The sequence below is a fragment of the Meriones unguiculatus genome, chromosome 2, assembly GCF_030254825.1.
Source record: "Meriones unguiculatus strain TT.TT164.6M chromosome 2, Bangor_MerUng_6.1, whole genome shotgun sequence".
In the NCBI taxonomy this organism is placed as follows: Eukaryota; Metazoa; Chordata; class Mammalia; order Rodentia; family Muridae; genus Meriones; species Meriones unguiculatus.
The window spans coordinates 119,671,171-119,696,998 of NC_083350.1; the positions used below are offsets into that span (position 1 = coordinate 119,671,171).

The 25,828-nt window shown below is 45.5% G+C and overlaps 2 long non-coding RNA genes across 2 annotated transcripts in view; one reads left to right on the forward strand and one right to left on the reverse strand.

Annotated features, from left to right (window-relative positions):
• LOC132652441 (uncharacterized) overlaps positions 1-25,828 on the forward strand; it is a 35,315-nt gene continuing 9,487 nt past the window's right edge. The window contains exon 1 of the long non-coding RNA XR_009590023.1: positions 1-446. This is a non-coding gene — a long non-coding RNA (uncharacterized LOC132652441). The remainder of the gene's footprint in view (positions 447-25,828) is intronic.
• LOC132652442 (uncharacterized) overlaps positions 21,986-25,828 on the reverse strand; it is a 29,723-nt gene continuing 25,880 nt past the window's right edge. Inside the window, exon 3 of the long non-coding RNA XR_009590024.1 lies at positions 21,986-23,708. This is a non-coding gene — a long non-coding RNA (uncharacterized LOC132652442). The remainder of the gene's footprint in view (positions 23,709-25,828) is intronic.

A 25,828-nucleotide genomic window follows, 5' to 3' on the forward strand; every position in this document is an offset into this window, starting at 1 on the left:
TGGTAATCAGCTCCAGCCATTTCTGCTACAGCATCTAATCAGATATTGGCTTCCTGTCCTCCCTCTTTCTTGCCAGCTGGATGGCTGCCTTCCCATCCTGCCTGTCCCAGCTTTGGATAGAGGTCACAGTGAAGTTGTTCATTTTTACCACTCTCGAGTGGATGATCGGGAACGAGGTTTGTCTAGGTCGACAAGCGTGCATGTAACACCTTGTTGAATGTGTAATACCACCTTCTCTGCCCGCCTGTCGACACGGAGTCCTGCTTTATTACACCAAACACAGATCTCATTAACAGTCACTGCGCATCGTCTACCTGCCACCACTCTTCCAGAAGCCTGATGCTAAGGACCGCACTCACCTATGGGGGCTTGGCTTACTTGCCAGTTCTCTTAGGAGCTTGGCACCAACATCGTTTCTCATAAGCCCATGGGTTCACTGGGCTCAGGTAGAGTCTTCTACTCCTTTATTTATTTATTTATTTATTTATTTATTTATTTTAATTATGTGTCTGGGTATGTGCACATCAGTGCAGGTGCCCTCAGAGGCCTGAGGTGTGTCAGATCCTCCTGGGGCTGGAATTACAGATGGTTGTGATTTATCTGAGGTGGGTGCTGGGAACGGAGCCCAGGCCACCGTGGAGAGTATAAGCTACTCACCTTGAGTCACCTCTCCAGTTCTTGGGTGGAATTCTCATAGAGTTCTCACGCAGCTATGAATGGGTTGGGAACAACCAAGGTAGCTCCTCCACATGCCTGGCTCCATGCCAAGGGCAGAGAGGAGCTTCTGTTAATGTGATCTCTTCCTGTTACCATATGGTCTTGTGAATTCTGTCTCTCCATCTGGCCATCCCTCCCATGGCCTCTTTCACAGGGTAGCCGAACATCCTATAAGTTATTTGGGAATGTCCAAAGAGAAAAGCTGAAGCTGCTGTACCTTCTGTGACTCAGATGCAGAACACAGTCAAAGAAGTGGATGGCTCGGGTTCGGGCTGGGAAGAGACTGTGTAAAAATTTGGATTTGGGGATCATAACTGATGGAGGTTTCATCCGGTGGCTTCCTAATCCCTTCAGGATAACACATCTTTAGGCCTTCGAAGGACCCCATATCCTCTGGCTTCAGCTGCTACCCTCCCTGCTTTCAAGCTAAACTGGCTCTTCTCCCTGGGAGGGTGGAAAGAATGTGGATGTGCTGGGGAGTGGGGATGGGCTGAGTGAGTCTTGCTGGACATGCAGCAACGCTGACAGAGCCAAGTGGTGCTAAGGGGGTCACAGTGACCCCAAAGGACGGCATGGTGGGAACTCTGCTCCCCAGGCAACTCCTGGGCTGCGGGAACACCTTTGGGAGGTAGACCTAGTGGCGGGGGTGGGGGGGTGTTCAGATTATCGAGGGTGCAGCCTTGAAGGGGAGAATGGGGCCCCGTCTGTGTCTGTCTGCCCCCTCCTTTCCTCCACCTGAGCCACAGGAGGAGTGGTTTCGTTAGACTGCACACTCCAGCCAGGATGTTGCCCAAAACAATAAAGCCAACCTGTCGTGGCCTGAAACCGCCACCAGTTCTGAGCTCTAATACGTTGTGATCTATAGTAGCTTTAAAGAGAAAGAGACGGGTACTTCCTGTTTTCCTTATTTATGGTATCACAGATTATACATAAATACATAGGATCACATATATGAATCATATAGGATCATATATGAATGAGAGATGCCTGGAGCAAGGCAGGGGCCCAGCAAAGGGGGTAAGGAGAGGGCACGGGGTGAGCAGAGCAATAAGCCACTTTCTTTTTGTCTGTTCTATTTTAAAGCCATAGAAAGCTGACTGACACACACGAGGGAGAAGACTGCTTGGCGTACTGAGAATTGTGAAACCACTAATAAATAGCATGGTTCAAACAAAGAGTGGGGTGTTGTAAAAGGGGGAGGTTAAAATAAGCAAGAAGTGGCCAGATCATAAAAGAAATCATATACCAAGCCAAGGAGTTTGTATTTGCTTCCCTACATGCTTAAGGGTCTTTAAGAAGGAAAAAAAATGGATCAGATTTGCTCCTTGACAACTTGGGTGATACACTAAAAAATGAAGAGAGCCAAAAGCAGATACCTATTAGGATATAATTACAAATGGTCAAAGAATACATGGTGAAGGTCTCGGTAGGTCTGTGTCTGGGGTGTCTTAGGCCATGGGTGCTGACTGGGAGAAACTATGTGCACAGACAACTTGATTTAAGGTGTATTATAGAATGTATGGGCTAGCACAGAACTTCCGTTCTAGCACTTGTCAGGTAGGATCATGAATCTGAGGCCACCCTGGCTCCATAATGAGACTGTCTTAAAAAGAGGAAGGAAAGAAGGAAGGAGGGAAGGAAGGAAGGAAAAAAAGAAAAAAATTGAGTGAACAAATAGATGAATAAATAAAAAATAGTTATGGGCCCATGGAAGACGATTGCTGATGAAGACTCAGGAAGCAGGTAGAGGAAGTCAGTGCATGAAGGTCTGCCTTCACGTTCTCAGTTGTGAAATGCTGCTTCTGAATAATTCCTGTTTCCTACTGCAGGGAGAGAGGTAGCAATAGAGCTATTCCCCACACCATTATGGTGCTTGACAAATTACCTCCACAGGAACAAGAGAGGCTTTTCTGGTCTTCTAGCTCCACAGTAGCACTTCCTTCATCCTTACTCATGCCCTGGGAATACCATCTCCCAGAGATGCCCTCGGAGACTGCCATCATGCTCTATTGATGCTGAACAGAAACACGAGCGTAACTCACTGCACTTAGGGAAATGAGAGCGATAATTCATTTCATCCTCATATGGAATTTATGATCCATATTCTTATGCCATAAATGTAAAAATAACACGTACTCCAGTGATGCCACTTCTTGATGTGAAATAACACGTACCCCAAGCATGCCACTTCTTAAATGCTTTAGGGCGGTGCTCTCAACCTGTGGGGGCGAACGACCCTTTCAGAGGAGTCAACCTCAGAGTCACCACAACATGAGGAACTGTATTAAAGGGTCATGGCTCTAGGAAGGTGGAGAACCACTGCTTTAGGCCGTAATTGCCGCAGCCTTAGAATGGGAGTTCTTTTAAAATTACAGTCTATGCGACCACCTCCAGGGCAGAGAAGGGGGAGCGCGTGGGCTTTGCATGAAAAGCATTGCTGTCCAGAGTGTCCGTCTCTCATCTCACTGGCCTCGGAACCACTGGAGAGTGTATTACCCCATGGGAGACAACAGAAGACATTAGTCAAAGGACCTGTTTTGAAGGTTAATTGAAAATCCTGTCTCACTTTTAAGAATTTTTCTCTCTCTCTCTCTCTTTTTTATCTTCAAGAATCTTTGTTAGTTCTCCACTTACTTCCTACAACCCTCCACGAGACCACAGAACAGAAGTTTTCAACCTGTGGGTCACGACCCTTTCACTCGGGTCACCTAAGACCCCCTGCATATCAGAAATTTACATACAACTCATAACAGTAGAATTACAGTTCTGAAGTAGCAAAGAAAATGATTTCGTGGTTGGGGTCAACACAACACGAGGCGCTGTATTAGAAGGTCGCAGCATTAGGGAGGTTGAGAACCACTGTCATAGCAGAATGTCAGGGAAGGAAGCTGCTGTGCCAAACGGTTACTCATTTGTCAATGTGGTTGGAACTGTTCAAGAGGCATGCCTCGCATAGGCCTGAGAGGGTGCTTCCTGGAAGGATTAACCGAGGTGGGGAAGACCCTGCCCCAGAGTGGACATCCCCTTATGTCAAAGGACCCCCATGTAAAGAGGCCCAAAGGAAAAGCCACACTGCTATTGCCTGCTGTCCTTAGCCCCTGGCTGGTAAGTGTGTCTACTCTGCTGTTGCTGCTGCTCCCTCCTTCACCAACACTGGAGCTGTGTGGTTGGCCTTCCAGGGTGGAGTGAGCACCAGCCACTCTCCGAGAATCCTTCAGGCCCTTAGCACCAGACTGGACTGCTGAGCTAGCCTGTGGAGTGAAGAGCTGCTAGTCTCTGCCTCTCCGGCATACGGACAAGGATTATAGAACTACCATGTCCATATTGTGTAAGCCAATCTAACAATCCCTTTGTAATACATACATATACATATATATTCTCATTTATAGATTCTACATTGTACACAGATAACATAAAATTACATATGTCATATATGACTTGAGAAATTGTCTGGAGCAATGGAAGGTATGGGCTAAGTATGATCAAAGTACATGATACATGAAAACACCTTTTTTAAAGCTTATCACTGTACAGCACATATGTACTAATTTTAAGATGCCTTTTTTTTTAATACCTTTTTTTTTTTTTTAACCAGGAGCAGTTATACATGTTCTTAATCCCAGTTCTTGGGAAGCAGAGGCAGACAGGTCTCTGAGTTTGAGGCCAGCCTCGTCTACATAGTGAGTGAGACCCTGTCTAAAGCAGAAAAATCACTTGGCGATTATTTTCTCTGGGAAGTGCTCTTGTATTGGGGGTCTTACTTTGCTTTTTAAATCTCTTCACTCAATGACACCGGTTGGCTCCTGGTTTCCAAGGACAACTTGTACTAGACAGAGGTTCTCAGCACGTGGGTGGCAACCCCCTAGGGCAAGCCTCTGTTTCCAAAAATACTTACACACTCCAGTTCAGAACAGTAACAAAATTACAGTTATGAAATAGCAGCGAAAGTAATTTTACAGTTGGGGTCATCACAACATGAAGGTGTGCGTTAAGGTCTGACGTGTTAGGGGGGTTGAGATCCACTGGACTGGAACGACTGACAGCAAAGGAGGCTGACCCCTGCTGCCTTCGCTGAAGACAGACAGGGCAGCCCTGGCAGCGAGCCGTCTGGTCCTAAACAGCAGTTTAGGTCTCTCTGTGAAGGCCAACGCTGGAGCTTTCCGAAGGAGCGGCTCTGTGTTTCACACAAATGAACAGAACACTTGCTCAAGAGCTTCTGCAGAGCGAGGATCTCTATGAGTGAGCTCACGGAAGAGCCAAGGACACCCAAAAATGAGTTGTAGCTGTATGAACTCCACCCTGACCCTGACCCTGAACCCCCTGAAGAAAACTGGAAAAGACACAGGTTGGAGAGAAGCCACTATTTCAGTGGCCTGAAAGAAAAGGCCGGCCTGGAAGTCGGGATAGATCACAGTGTGTAAGCCCATGGCAGAAGTGGGGCTGCTCCACAGCAGGGGCGGGGGACGGCGCGATGGCGTTTCCTTTTGATCAGTTTTCTTTGAGGATTCACGGTGCAGCTTTGAGCTCTTTTACTGCCGTGCCTCACCCATCATTAAGAAGGAGTCACTTTGGGAGGCTTGCTGAGACTTCCTCCCTCTGATCTCTGTCCCCGCTACCACACAGAGTGCCACCTGCCGAGCTGCTCGGGACGGAGCCCATGCGTGTGCATCCTGCACACAGTTCACCGCCACCCCCCTCAAAGCCTCGTGCTCTTTTTATGTAGACTCAAGCTGTGTTCGCACCACGCGCTTTATACCTTGGATCCCCAGCTGTCAGCTTGACGGTGTTGGATATTTCAACAGGATGATTCTTGGATAGAAGATACCTGTCCTGTGTGCTTCACCCTGACAGTACCATGACTTTTCTGGATTCGCTTACCTTGCATGTTAATTGAGAACTCCTCACCCTTTCTGGACTTAGAATACATGTACAAACTTCATTGACCATTTTATCGACCTCTTTTGTGAAATTCACATCTGTGTGTTTTCCTGGCTTTCCTTGTTTCACTATTTTTAATTTTTATTGAAAATAGATTTCCTTTGTACAATATGTTCTGGTCACTGTTTCCCCTCTCCCAGCTCCTTTCAGTTCCTTCTCGCCTCCCCACTCACCTAAATCCACATCCTCTCTTCTCTCATTAGAAAAAAGGCAGCAGCAGCAACAACAACAACAAAGGAATTGGACAAGACAAACAGAAAAAAAAAAGATCCAAAGAAAAGCACAAGAAACACATTCTGATGCACACACACACACACAAGCACACGTGTGTGTGCACACACATACGCACACACAGAAATCCCACACAATCACAAAATTAGAAAACATAATATATAGGCAAAAAAAAAAAATTCTGAGGGGAAAAAAGCACAGAGAAAGCACTATCAAAGAAAAAAAACCTCTGAAAACACCACTGAGCTCGTTTTGTGTCAGTCGTCTCCGGCTTGGCCTGGGGCCTGGCCTTAAATGTGGTTTGTAAAACTTAGAGACACTAAGTTTTCCTTCACAAGTGTTGTCAGTTGGAGGCAGCTTCCTGGTTAGGAATGGGAGCTTGTGTCTACTTCCCCCTCACCTCTGAGCCCATCTGGCTTTGACCTGTGCGGGCTCTGTGTGCGCATGCTGCCATAGTCTGTACAAGCTCATATACACATCAGTCATGTAGTCTCTTGAAGGCTAGCTTCATTGCTGTATTCCATCCCCACCGGCGGCGTTTACCATCTTTCTGCCTCCTCTTCCTCAGAATGTGAGCTCCGAGGGGAAGCATGATGAATGAGGCATCCGAGGGGATGCCTTGATGAAGGGGCTGAGTGTACCAAGGTCCTCGTTTCTGCTCATTGTCCAGCTTGTTCCCATCTACTGCAGGAGGAAGGTTCTCCAAAGACAGGTGATCAAGACACTGAACTATGCGTATACCGGTTATTATGAGGAGTCATTACAGATTCATTCCTTTAGCAGAGCAGTAGTATTTGGTTTTCCATTAGGTCCATGGCCTATTGAGTCTCAGATTCTTGGCCACCCAAACAATGTCAGACATGGGTTCTACATTCTTAAACCCCATCCAATGGTGGTTGGTACGTCCATCAGCTTTGTGCCATTCTTACACCTGCATGCCATGCAGGCAAGTCATTGCCATAGATGAAAGGGTTTGTGGCTGGGTTGGTGTTATGTCTCTCTTCTGGTCTCCTGCAGAGTACCTTCAAGTACCATGAGCACTAGTCAGTAGGAATGAAGGCTCTACGTAGCCACCAGATGGACCATGTTCAGTGAGTCATATAGGTGTTGTCTTCAGAAATGGCACCTTACCTGAGTTTGTGGGGAGCAACCAATGGCATTGTCAATGGCCTGAGTTGTGTGGAGGTTTCCATGGGGGTCCTTTGGCCAACAAATCAATTAGAAATAAGCCATTCCTGGCACTGGAGGTTTTCCTTGGTGGTGAGAGGTGTCTAGCTGGGGCTTTGCTATTTGTTGATTCACTTAGATTTCTTTTTATGTACTTATTTAATATATTTAATAGATATGTATTTAATCCATTTAGATTTCTTTCATATATGTATATATTTAAGGAAGCTCCTACTATAATAGGTTTCCATATGAACCCTCAAATGTCCCACGGTTTTAGCTGCCGCCTCGTTGTATTCCCTTCTTCCTCCTCTCTGATCAACCGTTCCATTCTAGCCTTCCCACCCCAACCCATCCATAACTGTTTAGTCTACTTTCCCAACCTTGGGAGATACTTCTCCTCAGCCCACCCCAGTTTCTTACTCTGTACCTAACCTCTCTGGTTATATGGATTGTAGCCTCTTATCAAAGACTTAAAAGCTAACATCCACATACAAATGAATACATATCATATTTGTCTTTTTGGATCTGTGTTACCTCACTCAGGATGATATTTTTTCTAGCTTCGTTCTTTTACCTGTGAACTTTATGATTTTATATTTTAACAGCTTAGTGATATCCCATTGTATAAATGGAGCACATTTTCTTTATCTATTCATCATTTCTGGACATACAGATTGTTTCCAATTTCTGGCTATTGTGACTACAGCAGCAATGAACGTAGATGAGCAAGTGTCTCTGTAGGAGGATACTTGACATCCTAATTTTGTTTCTAGTTTTATCGCCGTTTGGGTTTTCTTCGGTGATTCTAGTTCTACTTTCAGGTCTTGGGACAGTGTTCGTCCTGTAGTTCTAATTTGTGTTTTCACTGACTTCATTAATGGATATACTCACATTCTCTTTTAGGTCCCTGAACAGAGACATTATAGCTATTTTGAAGTCCTTGCCGTGTGCTTCAGCTGTGCTGTATTTCTCAGGGCCTACCGTAGTAAGGCTGCTGGGTTCTGGTGGAGATATCTTATCTTTAGCATTAGTGATTGTGTCTTTGTGCTCTTGCCTAGACATCTGGGCTTGGGATGACTGCGATTCGAGGTGTTGGCGTCTGGTCTTGTCTTTGTGGATAGACACTCTGTTTCTAGGTTTCTGTTGTCCTCTCTGGATCTTAGGAGTGTGTGCTGGCTGTGGGTTCCTGGTGGGTAGCGTTTCTGAGCCTGCCAGCTCTGACCACTGCGGGTCCCAGGTAAAACGTGTTTCTAGGTGTTGAGGATATTGTAGGCAATATTCTGTTGCTCTGAAGAGACACCATAGCCATTACAACTCTTACAAAGGAAAACATTTAATTGGGACTACAAGGCTCACATATGTAAACACTCTATACACTTTGTCTTAAAGAACATAGTAGCAATAAAATGAGATAAACCAGGTGAAGCCTGTAGCTCAGAGCCTGGATATTGGCTTGTTTTGTTTGTTGATTGCTCTTGTTCTGAATTTTTCTACATTGATTTATTCTGTGTATGTATGTGTGCTCATGTATGCACATGCGCCCATATGGTGTCAACTCAGATTGTCAGAGTTGATGACAGGTGTCTTTCCCTATGAGTCATCTTTCCAGACCCAATATGCTCTTGCTCTTTTGAGCCAAGTCTGTGTAGCCCAAGTTGGCCTCAAACTTGTGGCAAACCTCTTGCTTCCTGTGTGCTGGAAACTCAGGTGTGATCCACCACTCTCTAGCTGACCTTGGTAAGAGTTTAATAAATACCAGGTATGGTAAGTGCCGTAATAGTCACATAAGGAATTAGCAGGCACTTAGAATGCAGGAGCCAGGATTCTTAGCTAATTCTGGAAATGACACTGCAAATCTTGGGAGGGGCCATCTATGGGTAGAGAAACCAGGAGGCTACTTTCCTGATGTGATATTTGATTAGATTCCAAAAGAAGTGTTGGGAGAAACGAGGCTATTTAGAGACAAAGGCTTGTGGAAACAAGGGGCTCGGATGCCCTAAAATGAGGGTAGGCTGAGAATCTTCAAGGAGCTGCAAGGAGGCTTGTTTGGCTAGAGTAGAATAACCCTGACCAAGGATGATCCCTCTGAGGTGTGTGCCACGCCATGTCAGAAGGCCTCACGCCTTGGTAAGGTGGGGCCATGGTAAGTCAAAGTACTGTACCGTGTTTATGAATACAGTGTCTGTCAGCAACTTCTCTGAAGTCCAGTTATGTAATCTGGAGCATTTTATAGAATCTCTTTGTGCCTCAGTTTCCTCAAATTAATGACATCAAATCAGGCTTGGGCGAGTTCTTGGCTTCTAGATAAAGATGAAATTAAAGTGTTCCTTGTTTGAACTTGTAAATTTATGGAAAGTATTAAAGATTAATGTAAGTATTACTTACATTAGTACCAAAAGTGGCTTTTGTATTAACTACACTTGGGGTGGTGTTTCAGACTACTTAGCATATGATAATTAACGAGAGAATGCCATTAGCTCATCAGAGATAGAATTCCAATTAATTAGCAAATGAAGTTTTATGTTAACAGTGAGTTTCCAGTGAGACTTGAAAGTAAACCTGGATCAGATATGAAGACGAGCGATCCCGGACAGGACCAGGCACACGGGAAATGACTGGAGACAAATGCAGGCCAAGGGCTGCGGTTGTCAAGGATGACAGGGTTTGATGGAACGCCATCAGTGCCGGTGTCCTCATATGTAGCATAATTAGATGCAAGGTCTAGACGCTCCTGGAAGAAACAGACACCGGAAGAAACAGTGCATCGGACCAAGACTCTAATTGAGAAAGCAGAATGGGAGCAAGCGCTCTGTGGGTTCTGCTTTGTCATTGAGGGTGACCTCTACCACAGAGGGCCTGCGAGGTCTGCTGATACCTACATTGTCACTGTCTTTGATTTGCCGCCCAAACTGAAGAGATTTCTGTCCTCTGAGGCAGCAGGTGAACAAGAGGTTTAAGCAACTACATTTGCTGCTGATGGCTAGTATCAGTGCTAGGGATCCCATCCAGGACTTTGCATGTGAGGTAAGGGTCATACCAGGAAGCTATGGCCCCAGTCCCTTGAGCGGTGTTCTTTGCACTGTATTCCGTGGAAAGGGATGCTCCTTATTAGAAGAGGTACTATCTTCGTGTACTCAGTCTCACTTCATAAAGCATCCTCTGTGGCATCCATGAGCAGCAGCTCCAAGCTCCACCCGCCCTCATGGCCCACTCAGGCAGGTTTCTGGGGAGCCCACTCTTTGTGGAAAGCTCTACATGATTAATAGTGTGCTTGTGGGGAGATGGTCTGCTGAACCTGACTCTTTGGGTACTTTCCATGTCCCCCAAAAGCCAGGTTACATGAGGATGGATGTGAAGCCCATTGTATAATAGAGCTGGATAATTAATAGGACAAGGAGACAGTCCCAGATTCTTCCTCTTTCTCCCACATCTCCTATGACTGGGTTCTGGGCTTCCAAGTGCCTTTCCTTTTGTAGAGCCAGGGCTGTGGCTGAAGGCCTTTGAGCGGAGCCTCGTCTAGACAAAATATGTTCCAGTCTATGTGGCCTGCTACTGGCTGTATCAGAACCCGTTGAAGAGAACTCCCTTCCTCACCCCAAATGGTTTTCTCTTGCATGTTTTGAACAGAACTTGGGTATTCGGAGTTTCTTGGCCATCAGTCTGTCCCTCTCCTTGTATTGCTGTTAGATGGAAGAGATTCAGTAATCTCAGAAAGCATATTCACCAGGGTTATTGCCTCCCGGGCTTATAAATTGGATGTTTACTTGCAGCTGGCAGAACTACTTCAGGAGGTGGGTTCTGGAGGGAAAAGGTAAGTCACTAAAGATGTGTCCTGGGGTTTGTATCTTACCCCGGACCCTCTCTGCTGCTGCTTTCTGCTCCCTTCCAGCCACAGGCGAGCAGCCTCCTCTGCTGAGTATTCCTGCTGCCATTTTATTCCACTTTACAACAGGCCCAGAATCAGTGGACCATGGAGGTCTGAAACCATGGGCCAAAATAAGCCTTTCCTACTTTATGTATTTATTTTGTGGTTTTTTTTTTTTATCACAGTAATTAGAAAGGTTGTTAATAGAAGATAAATAACGAAGACCCAGAATCCAGAGGGCAGAGGCCCTCAGCAGGAGAAGACAGCTTTTATAGAGTGTAGCATCAGTAGATACGGATTCTTTCCAAGTATGTAGGTTGTCCAGGACTTAAAACGCTAAGCCATCTAAGAGTTGTGAGGGCTTGGGAGGGCTCATTGGCCAGCTCTGCCTAGTGCATTGGGAGCCTCTCACTGCCACTTCTCTGGAGCAGCAGCCAAGGAAGTCAAGCCAGGAGGATGAGATCACTGTCGCCTTATTAATGTCCCACATGCAACAAAAGTGGGTGGCAGGAAGAGCTCTTTCTGCAGAGAACACTCTGTCTTAATACTTATTCAAACAAGGACAAGCGCATTTCAAAACATGTGACATTTCATCAGGAGGCAGGTACAGATCCACAATCCATTCCCAGGAATTACAAAATCCGCAAAGCACTGATTGCAGAGGACTTCTGTTCCAGTAAGGACAGAGCTCTAATGGTAAAAAGCAATCATGACTGCTGTGACTCAGCATTGCTGTCCATTTCTACCATGCCCGCTGTGTGTGTATTTATTATTTTGAAATTTTGAAATTTGCCATTAAGTCCATCCTAAGATGTGTCGGTGGCAAACCTGTAGGTAACAGTGAAGGGAAAAGGGAGTATCTGTTGCAATCAATGGTGCATTGAGTGACGTTATTATTATAGAACACGGGCCATGCATGGATCGTGATTATCTGTTGTAATGAAAAGTAGGATATCAGAGTCAAAACAAGATGTGTAACTTCAAAACTGAGCAGCATGTCACAGGAGATGTTCAGTGAAGTGCGGGTCAAGAACGAATGGAAAAGAGGAAAACACTGTCCAGGGCAAACGAAGATCCTAACCACGTGCTGATTAAGGACTTCACAATGAGGAAGTGAGCAAACGCCGCCAATCATTGGTCAGAAACAGCTCACAAATGAAGTTGCTAAATAGTGAGAGCAACGTGAACATTCAGAAAGTTAATGTCTGGCTTAGTTAAGGTTTCTATGGTTGTGGTGAAACACCAGGACCAAAAAGCAAGCTGGGGAGGAAAGGATTTATTCAGCTTACTCTTCCCTATTGCTGTTGACCACTGAAGAAAGTCAGGACAGGACCTCAAACAGGACAGGAACTGATACAGAGGCCATGGAGGGGTGCTGCTTACTGCCTTGCTTCTCCTGGCTTCCTCAGCCTGCTTTCTTATAGAGTCCAGGACCTCCAGCCCAGGGATGGGCCCTCCCCCATTGATCACTAATTAAGAAAATGTCTTACAAACATGGGATATACTCACTTATATAGACCTATAAGATATGATAAACATAATGAAATCTATACACCTAAAAAAGATAATCAATTGAGCGGACATGGGGTAAGATGATCAATTCTCGTTTAGAAAGACAGATGGGATGTGCATTGAACGTATGACAGGAGTCTACTGAGCGCATCTGAAAGACTCTAACTAGCAGTGTTTTCAAAGCAAAGACTCATGACCAAACCTTTGGCAGAGTACAGGGAATCATAAGAAAGAAGGGGAGTTAGTCTGATGGGGAAGGATAGGAGGTCCACAAGGACCAAATATATCTGGGCACAAGGTCTTTTCTGAGACTGACATTCAACCAAGGACCATGTATGGATATAACCTAGAACCTCCACTCAGATGTAGCCTGTGGTAGCTCAGTAACCAATTGGTTTCCCAAAGTGAGGGGAACAAGGACTATTTCTAACAGGACCTCAATGACTGGCTCTTTGGTCTCCCCACCCCCGAAGGGAGGAGCAGTCCTGTTAGGCCACAGAGGAGGGCTTTGCAGCCAGTCCTGAAGATACCTGATAAAACAGGATCAGATGAATGGGGAGGAGGTCCCCCCTATCAGTGGACTTGGAAAGGGGCACGGTGGAGATGAGGGAGGGAGGGAGGGACTGGGAGGGAATGAGGGATCGGGACACGGCTGGGATACAGAGTTAATAAAATGTAACTGATAAAAAAAATAAAATAAAATAAAAAAAGAAAATGTCTTAAAACTGGATTTTATGGTGGTATCTTCTCAATTAGGTTTCCTTCCTTTCAGATAACTCTAGTTTGTGTGTCAAGTTGACACAAGAGCAGCAAACACAATGTGTTAGGCTGGATTTTTCTCAGAAAAACAAAATCGGCAGGATATTTTGATGGGTATGTACACTGCATAGTGATTTGCCAAGCTAATCTCCTTTACTTAAGCTCAGCTGCTTGTAAAATGCCAGTCACATTTGCAAAACAACTTCACAACACCAGGGAGAGCAGTGTTTGGCCAAGCAAGTAGCCATCACCTAACAAATCATATAAAATTTAACTTATCACAGCCCTCCCCCCCCCTGCCGAATATAAGATCACCGGAAAATACATCCTGAAAACCCGTAATCAAAGCATCCCTGCTAACGATGAAGCAACTAACATTTTGATAAATTTGTTAGGTTTTGTCTTAGGTAAACATTAGCTGTGGAATTATTTATAATGTCAATGGCAAAGCTCCCTATCCATATTCCTGGCATAGATCTCTGTAGAGTGCCCCACTGAGGCATGAACTGTGAATATAATGGTCTGAGCACTCCCGGAACTAGATTACAGTCTGTGACGCAAATCTCTCTAAGAAAGAGAGCTCATTTCAGGTCACCCGATCTTGTCATAGGAGCATATGAAAAGAAGAACATCTGTCTAGGAAGAGAGATTGGTTCGGTGGAGCCTCCATGACTGACTTTGAGGATAAAGGGACTGTTTGTCAGGGACCTGAGCATCTCTTCCAAATCTTGTTCCTGGTACATAATGGGCGTGTCCATCTGTGATGGATAACCGACATAACAGACCAATCCTACTCCACAAGGACATTTGTGAAATGGGTTTGCATGCAGAGCAGTTGAGTAGTAAGAGGCTATAACTTCGTTTCGATCTCAGTACATAGCATAAAACATACTTGTAAAATACTACTCTATTTTAAAATCTACGTTTCACTACTTTGTTTAGTGATCTCTTATAAATAAGAATAGTATTTATTGTATTGATAGTATTTAGCACACTTAGTTTCAACATTATTTCACTGCTCAAGTATTAGCGTCTTTGACTTTTGAGTTGTTGGCTCCGGGTGCCAGAACAAGATGCCACAGACCAGGTGGCGAAAGTAACAAGCATGTGTTCCCCACAGTTCCACACTCTAGGAGGTACCAGATGAGGGTGTCAACTGACTGTTCCTGGAGAATATTCATCCAGGCTTGTAGGTGGATGCTTTCTCCTTACGTCTTCACAGACCAGGGAGAGACAGGGATGGAGTGACAAGAAAGTAGCCCTGTCTGGGGTTGCATAAGGAAGCTAGCTGAGCAGAAGCAGAAAGCAAGCTGGTCAAGCAACGTTCTTTCCTGATCCCTGCCTCAGTCCCTGCCTGAGCTCTTGCCCAGTTCCCTCCATGATGGACTGTGGTGGAGAAGCATAAGCCCCAAATAAAGCCTTCCCTCCCCAAGCTGCTGTTGGTTGGCATTCATCAACAAAAAGCAAAGTTAAACAGCAAGTTCATAAAGGAAGGGCTTACTTTATCTAACAGTCTGAAGGTACAGTGTAGCATGGTGGGAAGTCATGGGGCATGAGCTGGTCACTGGTCACTGGTCACGTTTCGGTAGCAGTCAGGAGAAAGATGGCTGCTGGTGTTCCGCTCCCTTCCGTCCTTTCAAGCTGCCGGGATCCCATGGTATAGTACCACCGACACTTAGGATAAATCTTCCTACTTCAGCCTAATTTGGATAATTCCTCACCATATACCCAGATATTTATCTCCTCAGTGACTGCAAATCCTGTCCAACTGGCAATCAAGATTAATCCTCACAACCACTCTGCCCAAACAGAAGATGCCCAGCAGTCAGCCCAGTCAGTCTGAGCCAGCAGAAGAAAATGCCTTTTGCCTCAGTTTGTAACAAGAAGGTAACCTGAAGCAGCCCTATGCTGACCATCCCTCTTTTTACACTGTACTTTCCTTGCTCTTGCTCAAGCAGCTCACAAAACCCAACCATCCTGCAGGGGTCAAGGGAGCACCATTCTGCTCTGTGGACGGGTGTTGCATGCCCCACAGTCGTATGCGTTGACTGCAGCCAACTAAATCTTTACACCCACTTCATTACCACTTCAGCCTACACCATCTGCACCAGGTACTCGTTCACCTGTGTCTAGCCACCCAGCCCCTCCCCCGTTTATCATTTTCCTGAATCTACATGAGTTTCTTAAGCCCCAGAGTTGTGTGGTTTGTAATTGGGACCAGGTGGCCTCCACTTGGGAGACAGACATTGTGCTCTCCTCTCTGGTGCCACACATTTCTTTTTCTTTTCTTCCTTTCTTTTCTTTCTTTTTTTTTTTTTTTTTTTTTTTTTTTTTTTGAGACAGGGTTTCTCTATGTAGCCCTGGCTGTCCTAGAACTCACTCTGTTGAACTTGGAGATCCACTGTCCCTGCCTCGAAAGTGCTGGGATCAACTAGATGGGTCTCTTGAATGCTGCTCAGGCTGATTTATGTAAACAGTTGTCTGCTAAGAGCACTCCTGAAGCAGTGCGTTTACAAAGTCCAGAAAACAACAGCGTCACACCCCTTGTTCTTCCTTTTAGGGTGCACTTTCTTTTCTACTGATTTGCTTAGCCAGCCTACAAGATAATGGATCCCACCGCACCATTTCCATACAGGTGTGTCATTGTAACAGTTTATTCCAGCCCCACCTCACTTTCTCACACTGCCTCCACACCCAACCTGCTTTCTTTCTCCCATCTGTTTTTATGTCACATGTGAGTATGTGTGTATGTGTGTGTGTACACCTAGTTTTGCATGTGAGAGAAAATGTGTGATATTTTCACTTTATTGCCTCAATAGCATCTCTTGCTTCCATCCTTTAGATCTGTCTTCTCCAACTCAAAGCTGCCCTCTATTTTCATGTCTTATACTCACTAAAGTAGGATTACACCCAAATCTAAATTTCCCACATAAGATAAAATGTGTTATTTGTCTTTCTGACCTTGGATTTTTACTTTACCTGATTTCATCGACTTTCCTATGGACAACATAATCCATTCTTCTTGTGACTGAATAAATTGTATTTAAAATGTATACAGATATAATATATAAATACTATATATACACATCATATTATCTTTGCCTTTCCATCCATGATAAATATTTAGGGTTGGTTCCTTGTCTTGGCTTCTGGGAATAGCACAGCAAAAAACATGGACGAGCAACCAGCACAGACACATATTCCTCTAGTCTAGGCATACACCGGGAGTGGTAGAGCTAGACCACAAGGTAGCTGCACTTTTAGGTTTTAGTTTTTGAACTTTCTCCCAGCCTTGTAGATGGCTGCTTTCTTTTTGCGTCTTACAGACACTGTACGTATAAACTTTCACACTGATTTCCATAGCGGCTACACTGGGTCCATAACGCTCTCCGGAGCAGCAAATTAGGGTTCCTTTTTCTGCATGTCCTCATCAGCATTTGTGGTCTTTGTTTGCTTGGGGATAATTACTCTGACTGCAAGGTGGACGCCCAGTGAAGCTCTTGTTCTTGTTTTGTTTCTTGTGCTCCTGGGGGTGAATCCAGTGCCTCTTGTATGTCAGATGAGCATTCCACTCCTGAGCCATGTCGCCAGCTGGCCTTGAACCTGAGAGCAGCTTTTCTTAGGGTGGGGACAAAGAAGCTTCATCTATTATTCTCCTAGCACTCTGGGCATCTCTCTCATTGCTTCTTGCTGCACAGATGTGCACAGTAAAGGTTCAGGTGACACACAGCCACCACTGCCCTCCATGCTGCTTTGCAGATGACAGATGGGCTGTTGGGAGAAAACCGAGAAGTGCCTGAGGCCCTGAGTGGTCACCACCTTACCACATGTGACAGTGTCTACCCCGGCTTCAATGACTGGCTGTGCTTCTACAACATTCCTGCTTATGTCTTCCATGTTTATCTGTGAAGAAAGCATGGAGTTGCAAACTAGAGCAAAGGGGATAGCACAATACAATACAATTAAGACTTAGGTCCACTGGCTTCTTTCTGTATTTTTGTTGTTAATTTTTGAGTTTTGCTGTGCTCAGGGTGGCCATCTTCGAAATCCTCCTACCTCAGACTCTTGAGTTCTAAGGTTATTGGACTGCCTCATCATGCTCATCTGCTTTTTTAAAACTTGTTTTAATGTGACCACTAAAAAAATTGCTAAGGGTGGGGCATGGTGTCCCATGCCTTTAATGTCAGCACTCAGAGGGCAGACCTCTATACTAATTATAATAATTATTACTTAAATCATATGTGGATTATACCACATTCTTCTGGACAGAGTGGCTTTAGAGGACGTTAGCTGCTTTTCAGATGAAGCACATACATATGATTTTAAAATACTTAAACCAGCCTATACCCTTCTCCTAGGCCTTCATTTCTTTCTCTTGGAAGCATATTTTTCTGCTAAAGACCAAAAACTCCAGGATTTTTGAGAACTAGAGATAAAAAAGGGATGAGGGAAGGAGGCAGCCCCTGAAGTGCCTTTGCCATATGGTGGGGAGTGCAGTGAACAACTTTCGCTTTCACACTGACATGTGACAGGGAGAAAGCAAGTCACTGGTAAATTCTAATGTCGCAACAGCTGCCTCTGTCTGCTGGGGGGTGGGTAGGAGTGTTTGGGTTGGGAAGTTGAGTGGCCACCAGCAGCGGTGGGGTAAGGTTTAGAGCATGGTTCCTTAGACAAAAGAGGTAAATACAGATGCTTTAGTTTTGATTTATGTGTATGCGTGTATGTCTGTGTGAGTGTGTATACCATGTGTGTGAGGGTGCTCACACACACCAGAAAATTCCCTGGAGCTGGCAGGGACAGGGGTTCGTTCCTCCTGTCAATCACCTGATATGTGTACTGGGCACCAAACCAGGTTTTCTGGAAGAGTAGCAAGCCCTCTTAACTGCAGAGCCACCTCTCTTACCCCAAGACAGACACTCTGCAATAGAGAGGAAGCATGTAGTCAGAGCTGGCTGTGTAGTTGGCTGTCCACATCAGCAGGGGCTGGGAATCTCAGCCCGGTGAGAGTCAGAGGGCAGTGAGAAGAGAATTGCAGCCACAGAAAACAGAGAACAGAGTTTATTCAGGACACCTAGCTCTGAGGAGGCTGGACCTGCCCAGGTGGTAGGCCACAGGCTGCCGCGCCAGTGTTCTGAGTCCGTTCACAGGAGCAGAGCTGCAGCACTAAAGCCATTCACATGCTGCCTTGCCACCAAAGAACAGGTGATGTATTCAGTAAAGACACGGACTCTCTGTGTTTTCCTATGGACAAGGAGCAGATAAGCATAGCTCAGCACCTGTGGGGTGCGGCAGTTCATGTTTGCTCAGGACTCAGGAGCCTCAGGTTTGAACCTGAGTTCAAGGCCAGTCTGGGTTACAGCGTGAGACCTTGATAGGCAAAAAAGAAACAAAAAGGAAAAAAACAAAAACCAGAAATGAGCCAGGCGCAATGGTACACCCGTTCAATCCCAGCACTTGGTAGGCAGAGGCAGATAGATCTCTGAGTTCGAGGCCGGCCTGGTCTAGAGAGCAAGTTGCATACAGCCAGGGCTACACAGAGGAACCCTGTCTCAAAACAGACAAACAAAACACACACAAAAGAAAAAATTGAAATGTGTCATTCATTCCTGCAGAGTTAATTTTCTAAGGGGTATGGCAATGGCATTTCCTGGGCACTGATCCTCCTCTTGATGTAAGGACTTTTCCTTGGGCAGCCTGTGGATTCTGAGTTCACACATGAGGAACATCTTGAAACATTTTGGAAAGATGGAAAAGGTTCAAGTATTTTTCTTCCAAATGCAGCTGGAGTCTTTTCACACTTTGAGCACAACTAAATTAGATCTCTAATGATGATGGTAATGAGCTACCCAGCAATTTCTAGGAGGTGGTTGGAAATGTGGGGGTGCTGACACAGGACAGAGACTGCTGTTAGTGTCAGAATCAGGGACCAGGAGTCCAGGAGCTTTGAGGGAACTGTTGTCACAAGCGATCAGCCAAGGTGTGTTACAGACATTAATAACAGCCTCCGGCTTATTAACAGAGTAGCCTGGTCCAGACACTTCTATCTCTGCAGACTAGATCCTGGTAGCCGGTCCACATGGAGAAAGATTCGTAAGTTTCCGTGTAGCAGGTAGAGAGAAAACAGAAAAATATGTTTTTAGTTTAATCTTATTTTTTTTAAGTATGTGGTGTGTAGCGTGTGTATGCGGGGATCTATATGAATGCGCGGGCGCCTGAGGAGGCCAGAAGCAGACATCAGATTCCCTGGAGATAGAGTTATTGGCAGACGTGAGCTGCCTGACCTCTGAACTCCAGAACACCCTCTTTCCAGCCCCTCATCCAGTTCTTAGTGTAGAGTGAAAGGACAGTGAGGTTGTAAGGGGATGAGGTGGGGGAGTAGGGGTGTGGATAGGGTTGTGGGGCGTTGCCCTGCCCTGCCCTGCCCTGTACATATGAACATGGACGGGACGCTAAGATGGAGTGTCTGGGAGGGGTGGCCACAGGGAACCTTCTTTCCTCACTGCTGCTCAGGGGTCCTCCGGCAGTGTTTAATTAGAAAGGTAGCAGACACAGTTACGCCTAACAGCTGGTTCGCAGCCCTTCAAAGTGCTCTAACACCTTCGGGAAGAGTAAAGGCAACAGTTATTCACACGGCAGTGTGGATTGGTTTCTCCTGTGGCACAGAGTGAGAAATTAGCTGGGAACTTGGGGCTCGGGGGGGGGGGGGGGGGGGGGCATATTGAGGGAGAAGAGAGAGGAGGTTGTTTGGAAGGTGCTAGTTTAACACTTAGCTTAGAAAGAGAAGTCTGAAGCAAAGCGAGTCATTTTCTTTTTTCAGCTTAATGTTTTGTAATTATTGCTATTTTATGTTATAATGGCAACTCTTATTCAACCAAATACCACGTTAAACCAAAAGTCTGTAGTTTGCCATCCCTATCCTGACCCGTTGCCGTTGTCGGTTGGCTTGCTGTTGAGTGTACTGGCTGTGTTTGCCATGTGTATGAGAGTTCTCATGTATACATGCATATATTCATATCTAACTTCTTAGACAGTCTACACAAAAACAAGATTATTTTATATGCTTAGTAATTTATCATGTATGTTTTCCCAAGTGAATGCCCCTCCCTCACTCTTCCTAACAGTTCCGTGTAATCTGCTGTGCACACCTCACCTCCTGGTCTACCACTTCTCTCTCTGAAGTCAGGCTTTTGTGAATCTCCAGTTATTTTCAAGGGAAGATCACGCTTCCTAACAAGGGGATCAATCAGTAATTCTCGACGCAGCCATAAATGGAAGACCAGCATAAAATTAAGAGGTTAGTTTCACAGGCAACATTTTTTTTTCAGGTCTTAAAAACAATCTTGAGTGAAAAAAAAAATGTAGAGTGGGGTTTTATGTTGCACAAAACGTAAGAAATATAAAATGAAGACTCCATCGATTGTGGAAACACACAGACATAATAAAAAGCTGACCAAAAAAAAATGCCTTGAGAAATGTCTTAGTAGGCGCGTATATGAATGCTGGTGCTTCCGTTTCTGTAACAAGGGTGCACCCGTCAGCCAGCCAGGGCAAAGTCCAGCCAAGCTTCTGTTCCCTTCTGCATCATGGGAGTGTGTACAAGCCTGTTAATGGAAATCCCATTTGAAAAAGAACAGATGGAAGAGAGCAGGAATTAAAAATTCCCCATCAGTACAGCACTGCACCGGACATAAGCTCCTGGGGCAATTGGAGGAGGACCCAGGCAACACCTCACTGCGCATGTTCCCTGTTAGATTTTTATTTCGGGAGATACAGGATCGATTTCACTTTGTGGGTGGGTATAAGTCGTATTCATCATTCAGTCTCAACACTCGAAATCATAAATATTACAAAAAGGTTCCGGGCTGGGAAAACGTTTTGCTTCGTATAAAAAGCAAGCCGGGACGAGGCTCGCTTGTGACCTTGAATTTTAGATTTTATCAAGTTTCTATTTCATGAGCTCTCCCGGGTGGAAATGTGGAACAAGGAGTAATGACACAGGTCAGACCCCACCCCGCCTCCGTGTCTGGCTCTGTTCCTATGAGATATGAGTCCAGCCATGCTTCCAGCACAGCCGCTCCGGGGTCGGGTGCGGGGGCTGCGCAGGCAGCAGCTATGAAAAACAGACCTGGGCGTGGTTTGTAGCTGGTACCCGGCCTGCGTTGGCATCTTCCGCAGCTACCCGAAGTTCGTTTGCTTGGCGTTTCTCTGCAGAGCATCTGAGCTCAGGGTTTTCTTGCATCTTTGCTGGGGTTTTTGACTTGGACCAGCAGGCAAAGTGAAGCAGGGATCTCCCTCCTTTCCTTCCTTAAAGCAGAGCTGAGGGTAGTATAAATACTGAAAATCCTCATCGCCCTTCTGAAGTAAGTTAACCAGCTAGCCACAGACTGAAGCTCACAAACTGAAGTTGGCCCTCCTAGCTTCGCTCAGCCAAGATGGGGTCAGGTGGGGGTAGAGAAAGCCTTTGAGCTGAGTCCTCAGGCTCTGGCGCCAGCGGGGAAAATCTTCCTACTCTCTACTCTCTGTGCCTCTCCAACCCCAAACAGTTGTACTCTGACCTCCACAGCCACAGGTGTGCCTGCATTAAAACTCTCCCCACTACTCCCTTTTTTAATTTACGAATTTAAACTTGGAAGAATTCTCAAAGCCATTTCTTTTTTTTTTTTTGATCCTATTGTTTATTTTTAATAAAATTTATAATTCTTTAAGAATTCAAATAATACAATTTTAAAACAGACAAAAGGTATGAACAAGATTATCAGCAGAGAAGATATACAAATAACAAGCTCACATCAATAAAAGTTGCCTAACATCATCGGTCGTTAAAAAAAAGAATGCTTATTAAAACCTTTACTAAGACATTGGTTCACATCTGTAAGAACGACTATTTTAAGAAGAAAAGGGAGCAGCAAGCATCAGTAAAGATGCGGAAATCGTAACGTCAGCTCCTGACAGCACCTCAAAAGCTGATATTACTTATTCTATGACCAAACAAGATGTCAATGAGCAGGTATGTGTGTGAGCTCCGGTTTCTCTCCATCCTGTTGTTTTCACTTTGTCTCAAGTAGCCAAAACTGGCCCTGAACTCCCCATGTAGGTAGAATGGCCTCAGACTCTTGGTCCTCCAGCAACACCCTCCAAGTGCTGGGATTACAGGGCTTACTATCACACCCCATTTACCTGGTGCTGGGAATCAAACCAGGGCTTAGCACATGCTAGGCAAGCACTTTACCACCTGAGCCATATTCCTGGGCTCTCAAAGCCATATTTCAGCCATTCTAAAGACTGTTTAGGTCTTTACCCCTAATACAAAGGCAAATTCCCCACAGATCCTCAACTGAGCCCCAGGCGGGCACTCGGCTCCTTAGAATGTGGCACCTTTAGATCCCAGACAACATCCAAACCATGCTTGCTATCCTGATGCCCCACAAAGTTACAGACTACGGTTTGGTTTTATCTTTTTTTAACAAGTAGACGGGCCCATCTAACCTTGGGAGTCTGGTGTACATTCTGGCCCAGTGCCGTGACAGAAGGCACTCTAGTCAGCTTAAGCTATAAGTATCTAAGGTTTTAGCCTTCAGTCTGTATTTATTCATGTTTTTATTTCTAGTTTGCGATGTGATGTCTTGCACATAGAAGTCACTGCAATATTTGCTTTAAAAAAAATCTTATGCAGGAAAAGAAGCAAAAAGTGAATCTAGGGAGAAACCCATGTTCATCAAGTACATACTATGTGCCTGGCACTGGGTTAAGGCATCAACAGAGTTTACTGCAATATCTGATAGTATTCTGTAGCGAACACTGGACGGCACACTTCAGTTCAAAATTATGAAACTCCTAATGACTAAAGTGTGGCAGGGTTCTAGACCTTAATAGGCTGCACAGCTGACTCCATGATGGAAGTACCGTTCAGGCCATAAAACTGAGCATAAGCACCACCAGCCAAAACAAAGACCTAATCTGCCCAGGCCCACAGTTCTGGGGAGGCCTCCACATGTTCTCACTTTGCTGTGTGGCTTCTGTAGTTCAGCTCCTGAACAGGCTTAATTGTTCTTGTTAACTGACGTATGTCAACCCAGAACATGGTTCCTGTGCTTCAACGCTCACCCTGGGAAAGGCTCGGTGCTGCTCTGGGATCCTGAACACCCAGTGTAGTCTCCAGCCAGCTAATAAAGACTTTCGGTGGGCTTAGACTCATGTCCCAGCAGGCTTCTCTGGTGGACTAACTGCCTCAATGAATTTTCCATGACTAAGCAAAGATAGGAAATATGCCGTAAGGACTCATGATGGAGGACAAGGAATCGAGGCAGGAGGGCCTGGCTCCGTGGAGAAAGTGCTTGCCGCTCAAGTAGCAAGAGCTGAGTTTAGATCCTTGGCACTTGTGTCAAAGTTGGGTGTGTCCACACGCACCTGTGAGCCCAATGCTGCTGAAGTACAGACAAGCGAATGAGGAGAACGCACTGGCCAGTCCAGTTGATGTGGTCAGCTCCAGGTTCAGTAGGAGATCCTGCTTCAAAACCTAAAACAGGAAAAAAGGTAGACACTGGCTGTTGACTTCTGACCTCTACATGTGCCCTCAGAAAGTCAGCAATCACATGCACAGGTGCACGAACACACACACAAGCTAGGAGGGCTGTCGGCCGGATCTGATATTATAGGCAGATGCCCACATAGGACAGGGGAAAAAAATAAAGTAAAATCCATGAGAGAGGAGAGACAATGTATAGAGAATCCCTCCCATCTCACTTAACTCTAAATAAAACTGAGTCATGAAAAAGTGGCCACTGTTCAGCCTTCTCTTTAGACACAAAATCGGGAGCCCTAGTTATGTAAACTGATGACCACACCATGGTTAAGAAGAAGGTTTTTATTGCAGATATGAAAGAGAGAAAACGGCCAGAGAGGGGCCTCTGGAAGAATCCAGAGCAGGGAGAGAAACAAGAAGGCTGCACATGGCCTCAGACTAGACCTGGCCATGACAGAAGCAGGATCAGAGCAGAGCTGAGAGAGGGAGAATGCTGGAGAGCAGAGAAAGGAGGAGGAGGAAGAGGAAGAAAGAGAGAAGGAAAGGGAGCATAAGCCGAAACATCAGGGCTATAAGAGAGTGAGTAGCTGTGGGGAGGATGGCTGTGAGCCGCAGAAGTTTGGGGTAAGAGAGGAGAGCTAGGATGCCAGCAGCATGGACTCTGAAATGTGTAACAGGTGCTTGGGATAGATACTGAGAGAGCCTGGAGGCCAGCATTGGCTTTGTTATGATAATGGACACCAGAGCCCTCTGTCCCTCTTGACTTTTAGAATTTGGGGAAATAGAGTCTCCTTTGGACTGGACACTAAGGTCTGAGGAGCACAGTTGTTATTTAGAACCAGCTGGTGGATCTCATGAAGGAATGCAGAACCTGTGCTGACAGTCTACTTGTTTAAGAGAAACTAGGAATTCCTGTCTTTATATAAAACCATTTGATTTTTAAATATGCTATCAAATCACATTTTTTCCCTCCAAACAAAGTCTATCTTAGTTTCTTAGTCACTTCTCTGCTGCTCTGATGAAACACCATGACCAAGGCAACTCATAGATGGAAGGGTCTATTTGGGCTCACGGTTCCCAAGGGAAAAGAGCCTGTCATGGCAGGGAGACGGGGCAGCAAGGAGCAGACATGGCGGCGGGAGCCGGGAGCTGAGAGCTTGTATCTTGAACTGAAGTCACAGGCAGTGAGAGCACTGGAAATGGCACCAGTCATTAAATCTCACAGTGGCATCTTCTCCAGTAAGACCACACCTACTAAACCTCCCCTCGTACCACCAACTGAGGACCAAGTGTTCAAATACGTGGACCTATGGGGCACCTTCTCATTCAAAGCATTACAGGGGCTTCCTACATAGCTTGGCTGGCCTGAATCTCGCTATGTAGACCCCAGGATGGCCTAGAACCCACAGAGATGCACCTGCTTCTGGCATTCATGTTGTGTGCTACCACACCTGACCAAATCACATTTAAAACTACAAAAAGAAAAAAAAATATCCCTCCAGCTACAAATCCATATGATACATGTGTCCCAAAGTCAGTCTGTACTCCCTGGAACTAATAACGTTTAAGGTAACTTCAAATCCCAAGGATTCTGCACCATTCGCCTTGTAGCATGGCTGTACTCTAACATGTAAATTATGGATGCCGATCATGACCCACAATGCCCTGGGGTTACCACCTCAATTGCTTTAATTCTTGAACAAGGGGGTTAGTCTGTGCCGACTTGTTTTCTTTTGCTCCTTTCTGTCACTGTCACCACCAAATCTGAGGCTAAGATGATTATTTCCTGTAGCTTCAGGAACCAGAGCTGACTGATAATACCTGCACTCCAGAAGTCAGATAACAGTATCCTGACTGAGCACAGCATTCAGCTCCCAGTGGGCGCTTGGGACCACAGTGGATTAAATTCTTGTCTGAGAGGCTAAGTGCTCAAGAGGGCTATCTTAAAAAGTCTATTTTCAATGGCCTCTCCAGATGTTCTCTCAGCAAAATTGGAGCAACCCCATTTCCCCTGAAGGCCTTGACTGACAGGCAAACGAATGGCTGAAAATAGCAAGCCCTGAACTCTGTTCAGGCTCGCTTCTTCCCCTCTTCATTTAGGTCAGTGAAAACCG